The sequence below is a fragment of the Cryptomeria japonica genome, chromosome 11 (genome assembly GCF_030272615.1).
Source record: "Cryptomeria japonica chromosome 11, Sugi_1.0, whole genome shotgun sequence".
Lineage (NCBI taxonomy): Eukaryota > Viridiplantae > Streptophyta > Pinopsida > Cupressales > Cupressaceae > Cryptomeria > Cryptomeria japonica.
In genome coordinates, this window is record NC_081415.1 from 602,045,940 (window position 1) to 602,053,825 (window position 7,886).

The window sequence follows — 7,886 nt, forward strand, 5'->3', positions numbered from 1 at the left end:
CTTGGAACCAAATTGCTCATTTTGTATGAGATCATGGTAGGTATAATCCTAGAGACTAGGACAATAAATATAAACAATGCCTATGACCCTACATGCTAGAGACTGGGACGATAAATAGAAACAATGCATATGACCCTACATGCTTGAGACTAGGACAATAAATAGAAACTATACCTATGACCCTACATGCTATTCCTACGAAGCCATTACTAATCATGTCCTATATGTCTAGATTCACCAAATTGGATTTGAAATATATTTGATGTAGGTAAAGTTAAAAGTATCAACAACTGAGATCATATGGAAATAGGCTAATATGATTTATTAATATGTTGAGTTATGCTGATTTGTTTGGCATTGGTTGATTTATTAACTCATAATCAAGGAGCATAAATGTTTCTAAACCATTTCAATTTATAATCTCCCAACAATGTAGAACTATATCTTTATTCTATTCTAGTTTTGACAATGTTTGCTAATTCCTAGCATAGCTAATTGCTAATTTAAAATATAAAAAAATCATTTAGAATCAAACTTATAAATTTGAATTGAATTTACTTTAGTAAAAATCTAAATTTTAGGTACTAATACAATTAGAATAATCAATGCAACTTAAATTAACTTCATAAATCATAACTTATCTTTCGCAAGGTAAAATAGTTAACCACTTCCAATAGATATATGTTTAATATTTTATTTTAATTTTAAAAAATTAAAATAGTCTTTTATATATATATATATATATATTCAAAATATATTATATAGTTGTGTAGGGGAAAAAGTGAGACTATGGAAACCCTAATCCTACCCTCATACACACTCATGGAATATGAAAGAGCCTAGGGAGGTAACACACTTTGGCTACTTCTTATGAGAAAGAGAGAGACATGGATTACCTCTAAGGTTTTCTATTCCTTTAATGTAAATGAGAGAGATGAATGATGCAAAAAAGCAATCTAACCTAGAATGCAAGTAAGAAAGAAAAGACTAATCTGAGAATGCAGATCAAAGGACAACTGACATACTACTTAAAAGTATAGATCAAAAGGAAAAATGAGAGGTGCACCTGTGTCTGAAATCTAAGTAGAAATGGCCAGGACTAGGGTGCCATGCCACTATCCTGATTCTGCACTTCAGGAGTTGCAATAGACAAGATGGATTCTGGAGCTTACAAGGTACTATTCTGCTAAATTCTACTGGCAAAGGGAAGGACCATGGTGCCATGTCACTATCCTGGGCAGGACTAGGATGCCACATCCTTGTCCTTTGGGTTTTTGCAGAGATATGCAACCCAGAACTGTCCCTGTGTGCTCTTTCGATCCCGAAACTTCCAGCGACGCTCGAATCTAAACCTGTACCTGAAGCTGAAAAATAGGATTTGGGGTGGCTATATAGGGTTTTTCCTTAGTCAAACCCCTGTTTTCATGATTTCCACCTCCACAAATAGCCAATAATGTACTAAAAATGTGTGTGCAAGAACCTTGTTTATGTGCAAGATCCTAAAATGAAAGCAAACAATCTAGAGCAACCCTAATTGCTTATAATTGACAAAGTAAATGCTCTAAATCCACAATGCAAAGTGATCTAAAGCATGAATATGAATCAAATGAAGATTATGCAAAGACATGAAAACAACATGAAACCATACCCAACCCTAAGGGAGAGGTACAAGCCAATCGTCAGTCAGTGATCTCCTATTGTTCTTCTACATCTTCAAAAGCCCCCAATTGATAAAATGATGATTGATGTGATGAATAATGATAAATAGCAATTAATCAACAGATACTGAGAGGGGGGTTGAATCAGTATAGACAAAACCTTCCTTAAACCACTTTGACTACAAAGACTGAACTAACTGGTAAACAGTATCACCGATCTAAAATAGGGTACTACAGGTAAAACACAGTATAACTATGAAAGACATAAACCGGTAACACTTAGATCTTCACCACACCTAATATCTCTTTTCCACTTCACCCATATGAATAAACAAGTAATACATCAGAAATATAAAGACCACTCGATCAGCATGCATTACCACTTAACAGAAAATACTAATCATCACATGAAAAGGCATCACACATGATACACTAATTTTTCATGCGGAAACCTAACTGGGAAAAACCACGGTGGGGATGAATACCCACAAGTTTTTCTTTGAACTCTTTTGAAGTCCACTCTATTAGGAGCCTATTTCGGTTAAGGACTTTACAATAGGTTCTGCTAGGAACTGATCTTGCTAGGGATCACCTAGTTAAGGGATGGCTAAATACCCGGTTAAAGGTTAGAACCCTGTTAAAGGTTACCTCGCAAGAGGTTTTGAAGAACTCATTGATTTGAGTTACCCTGTTAAAGGATTTACACAAAGCTTGTTAAAGCTACCCGGTTAAGAAATTTTCCAGCTACTGAAATGGTTAGAAGTCAATAGGTAATACACTGATATGATAATAGCACTCAATGCCAATGCAGATCCATTTTAGTTCCTTTGCTTCTGCAATCACACTCTACAAGTATCAACACACTTTTCCAATCTGGAAAGAATCAAGTATCTCTTCACTTGGATACACACATAACATTTGCCAACAACCTCACAATGCAAATCGTCATCGACCTTACAGAAAACAGTTAGGTCGGTAGCATAAACCCTAAACCCTAAACATTTAGGTTATCAATACAGTTGGTCCAATCCTAACCATTCAAAACACATTGCATTGAATAAAATAGTCTTGAACAGATCTCAAGACATTCTCCATCATTTGTTCTTTGCTGCTTCAGGAAGCTGATAACCCATCACGCGCTCTCCACTGTTTACTAAGACTTCGCACATTCCCAAGGTAGATAGGATCAATCTTCTTCATGCAAGATCCTCAAGGAAATCCTTTATGCATACAAGGCTGATGTGCCAACATGATCTGATCTCCATTTCAATGCTAACCCCAATATAAAAATTTCCATATACCAGTTCACATTCCAACATACCAGTTCACTTTGAACAAACATACCGCTTCACTTTTTCACATATACCGGTTCACTTACTTAAATATATCGGTTCATACTTTCAGCATATTGACATCAATGACAAAATATAATATCATCATATCATCAAGCTCTGCACATATGCCAACAATCTCTCCCTTTGGCATTGATGGCAATATACAAAGATATTGCTCTGCTTCACATCCTCTCCCCAATACTACAGATATCTTCTCCACTTCACATCTTCTCCCTCTTTGACAATAATGCCAAAGTGGAGGCACAGATAGCTATGTTCCGCTATGCTGCTCCCCCTGAGGAGTAGCATCCATCAACACATCAATCCTGAAAAAGATTTGTCAATGCAATACCTAACTGATGTGGAGCACATACTTGAGGTAGATAGTATCAATCTTCTTCATGCAAGATCTTCAAGGAAATCCTTCATGCACACAAGGCTGATGTGCCAACATGATCTGATCTCCATTTCAATGCAAACCTTGATACAAAAATTTCCATATATCGGTGTTAGGATTCCCAGAGATATTGAGAGGGGGGGTGAATCAGTATCTAACTGATTAATAAATTTACTTGACTTAAAACATGAAAAACATATTAAAACTGTGTACCGGTAAACCAGAAATAATGCAGTAAACAAGAATAACAACAATCACATGTGAAGCAAACCATAACACAGTATTTAACAAGGAAACCCAGTGTGGGAAAAACCTCGGTGGGATTTGTGACCCACAATATTTCCTTACTGGCCAATAAGGGAATATTACTCTTACAATAGGGGCCCACACATGCAAGAAGGCCAAGTGCCTAGAGCTCATTGCTCAGTTACAAAAGAAGTCACATTGACTTACAAAAATGGATTATACTAATTCAATGTCTTGTACTGCTTTAGATTAGCATCTGCTATTCTAGATTCAGTACCGGTTTAAGCTCTGCTACAACATAAATCGTTAACCAATGATTCGCATACTAGGTCTGCATAATTTCACCTATCCCCTTATTACAAAATGATCTACAATGATCTCATACATATATGAGTCATATTACAACTCGCCATGTTGGCTTACAATGATTTTATAATTAATTACAAAATATATTTTAAACAAAATTCCTATCACCTAGGATGCCAGTATCCTTCCTTTCATTGTCGGTGTTCTGTGTGCCGGTGTAGAGTTTGTCATTGCCGGTGCTAGTATTTTGTTGTTGTCAGTATCATATGATTGCAAGGTTTCCATCAATGACAAAACCTTCAATCGCCTACAATTTCTTATTGGAGTGTGCATTTGCTAACAATCGGTTCACATTCCAACATACCGGTTCACTTTGAACAAACATACTGCTTCACTTTTTCACATATACCTGTTCACATCATCATACCAGTTCTCTTTCTAGTTTGCTTAATTCAATATAATGGTTCATACTTTAGCATATTGACATCAATGGCAACATACAATATCATCATATCATCAAGCTCTGCACATATGCCAACATGATGAATGTTTGATGGATGAATGTTGAATTTTTTTGAAGACTTCAAAGATCTACTCTTTCACTACAAAGAAGGCTCTTATGCTCCAAAAACCTACTCTTAGATTCTTAGAAGAAGATCCCTTCAAATGAAGAAAGAGAGCTCTTAAGTATGAAACCCTAGATCTTAAATTCATGTTTAGGCCAACCTATGATTTGAATTTCCCACTGATCTTTAGGGGTTAAGAATTAATATATCATAGGATTGTGCTCTCAAAATTTTAGGGAAAAAGCCGAGGACTATCTGCATTCTTGCCACGGTCTAACCAGCTTTTCACCAAATTTTTGTGGCCGTTAGATATGATGATATTAGAGTGCATCCCAAAGTTACAGTTTATTTCGAGATGTTTTGATATGTGAAATCAGTCCTAAACGGTTGAAATAAGACATAATTAAGGTTTATGATTAAATGATTCATTTGAGGAATAAGATGAAAAAGGGCCACGCTTAGGGTAAAGGGCCCAACTTTATAACATATAAAGTGATGAAACATGACTTTAGAATTAATTAAATTAATTAATTAAATGGTTAAAGGGGAATTAGAAATGCAAGATGCAAGAAACACCAAGGCGGGTGCTAACCTAAGTGTGAAATTGTACCACCCTAGCAAGGGTCTACAATTTATGATACTACATTTAGCCCCCACTTTAGTAGTCATATGACACTACGTGTATATGCAAGCTAAAGTACAAAAAAGTAAACATCTTTTGAAAAAGGATATAGCCATAAGTTGTCGAATGAAGCCCCTAGCGGTATTTGCGATGCACAGTTAGGAACCACACCCTACAAAATGAAATGTTAAATGACAAAATCACTTAATTATTACTAAGGAAGATGATGAAATTCTTGGGTTGCTATATTCCCTCCATGTTTTGACTGTCTTATTAATGAGGTGAAACAGGGTATCATGTTTACCACATTGAATTGTGATAAATATTTTGATGAAGCAAGTTCGCAACACAACTTGATTACTCATCTAGGCACATTTGGGAACTAATTTGGAGTGAGAGGGTAAATTCATAATTCCAACACCACCAACAATGCGATAATCGAAGCTTCCTAGCTCAAGCTATGATAGACTGAAGAAAAAGTGTAGAAATTAGGGTTTTAACTTAAAACATAAAGCGAAAAAGTTCATACCACATAAATATGAAAGTTTCATGTCATAAAATTGTGAACCCTACAATTTTAACAACATTTTGGGTCCTCACCTTGGTGATGGCATCTCCTTCCTTAACTAGGATCTATTTCTGCATTTCTACACCTTCTCGTTTTCTCCTTCATGTCTTGTATTTGCTCTAGACATTGTTTGGGCCCCAAAATACGGCAGGATAGGGGTACGACGCTCTTATCCCCCCTAGGAAAAGGGTTGTTAGTCCCAACCAGTGCTGAGAGGGGAGGGGTGAATTAGCACTTTACCGGTTTTACAAAATTAAAACCTTTTAACTCAAGACTTCACTAACTTAATACTCATCAATATAAATAGTTATTGCAGAAGAACATGCATGCATGAAAAGATACAGAGTAACACCAAGATTTATCTCGTGGAAACCCAAATGGGAGAAAACCATGGTATGAGTAGAAACTCAAAAAAATTGCACCCTTATGGAGTACACCTGGTGAGGATCCATCCCTATTAGGAGATTACAAAGACAATATTAGGTGCCACCCAGTTAAGGGATTTTATTTAAGGCCTGCTAGTTCCTCTACCCTGTTAGAGGAAGCCTTTTTAAATATCTTAGGATCATCAATTAAGATGTCACCCGATTAAGAGATTTTACAAAGGGACCTATTAAAGTCTAGCTAGTTAAGGGATTTTGAGTTGCAATGGTTAGAAAACAACAAGAAGTTGATTTACTACAATAGCTACTGATAGCTTGATCAAATCACAATGAAGATCATACTGTCTCCACCAGTTGTGTCTACTCTACACTACATTGGTCCTCTACTCATACCCTCAGCTCTGCACTTTGTTTGTCTACTTCACACACACTATGCTCTACTAAATCATTTAGCACTTACTCACTCTTCACTCTACACTTCGGATTGCCTCTAACAGGATTTGCACTTTACAAACTTTTTGATCAAAAAGGTTTTGTATGAACTCAAAACACTTTATACACTCTGTACCATCACCTTCAGGTGTTTACTCAATGCAATCATAAATCTCTGTAGATTTTGAATCCAAATCTTATCACTCTTTCTTTGCACGCCTTGCAACAATTCTGCCAACTACTCAACCAAATCTGTCACTACATCCCCCAAAAATAGTGACTTCTGGGTCGAGTTTAGTCTTTTAAATGTGAACCAAAAAATCTACAAGTAATCATGGCTTAACTGCATGATAACTAAAGTTTATTTCACCAACCTTTAGTTTGGCATTGACACAAACTAACCAACTCACCTTTTGCCATTGCAATTGTGTAATTGATCACTGCTCTGAGATTTATGGTGACCATCTATCTTCCTTCTGCTTCTCTAGTCTATTGGTATACCACTGTGCTCTTCATTACCAGTTCATCCTTTGATGCCGGTTTATAGTGCTTCCATCAAGCCTCTTCTCCTATTTTCCAATGAGGTTCTAATTTTCATACAACCTCAATCCTTCTTTCCTATGTCACCTTTTGTGACTTCATCGTCATTGAAATCACCAACCTGAAGATCTTACCTCAACACCGATCTTCTTGAGTGACAAACCGGTTAGCTTAGTCTGTCTTCCCTTGAGCTGATTGAACCTCGATCATTGTCTCTTATGTTGCTTCCTTGTTGTTTACACGTCATCACCTTTGCTACTGAGATACACCACTCCACCGGTCCATGTTAGACATCAATGACAAATCTTAGATAATATACCGGTTCTCTAGATTAACCAATTTTATCAATGCCAACAATCTCCCCCTTTGGCATTGATGGCAACAATTTAGAATCTATCTTATCAGCATGTACTTTATTCATTTATTTCTCCATTTATGTATCGGTCATTACTTCTACTCTAAGTAATGAATATCTCCCCCTAACAAAGGCAATACTTTGTTTCCAACAAACCACTCTAACCACTTCCACTTCTGGCAACCCTCTGCTTCAACAACTTCAACTCAACACTACTTACCAATACTCAAACACTATAATAGTATCTCCCCCTTTGACAAAAATGCCAAAGATGTATTTCAGTGTACTTACAAGACTGCTCCCCCTAACTGGAGCAGTCCACACTTATCAATCTTGTATTAGAGATTTTTCATAAGGAAATCATACCAGATTGATGTAGAGCCCTTTTTTTACTTACTTTAATGCAGGTAAGGGTATCATCCCTATCTTACCTCTGAGGCATTCAAAGGTGTCCTCCTATAGTCGCTTGGCGAAGATAT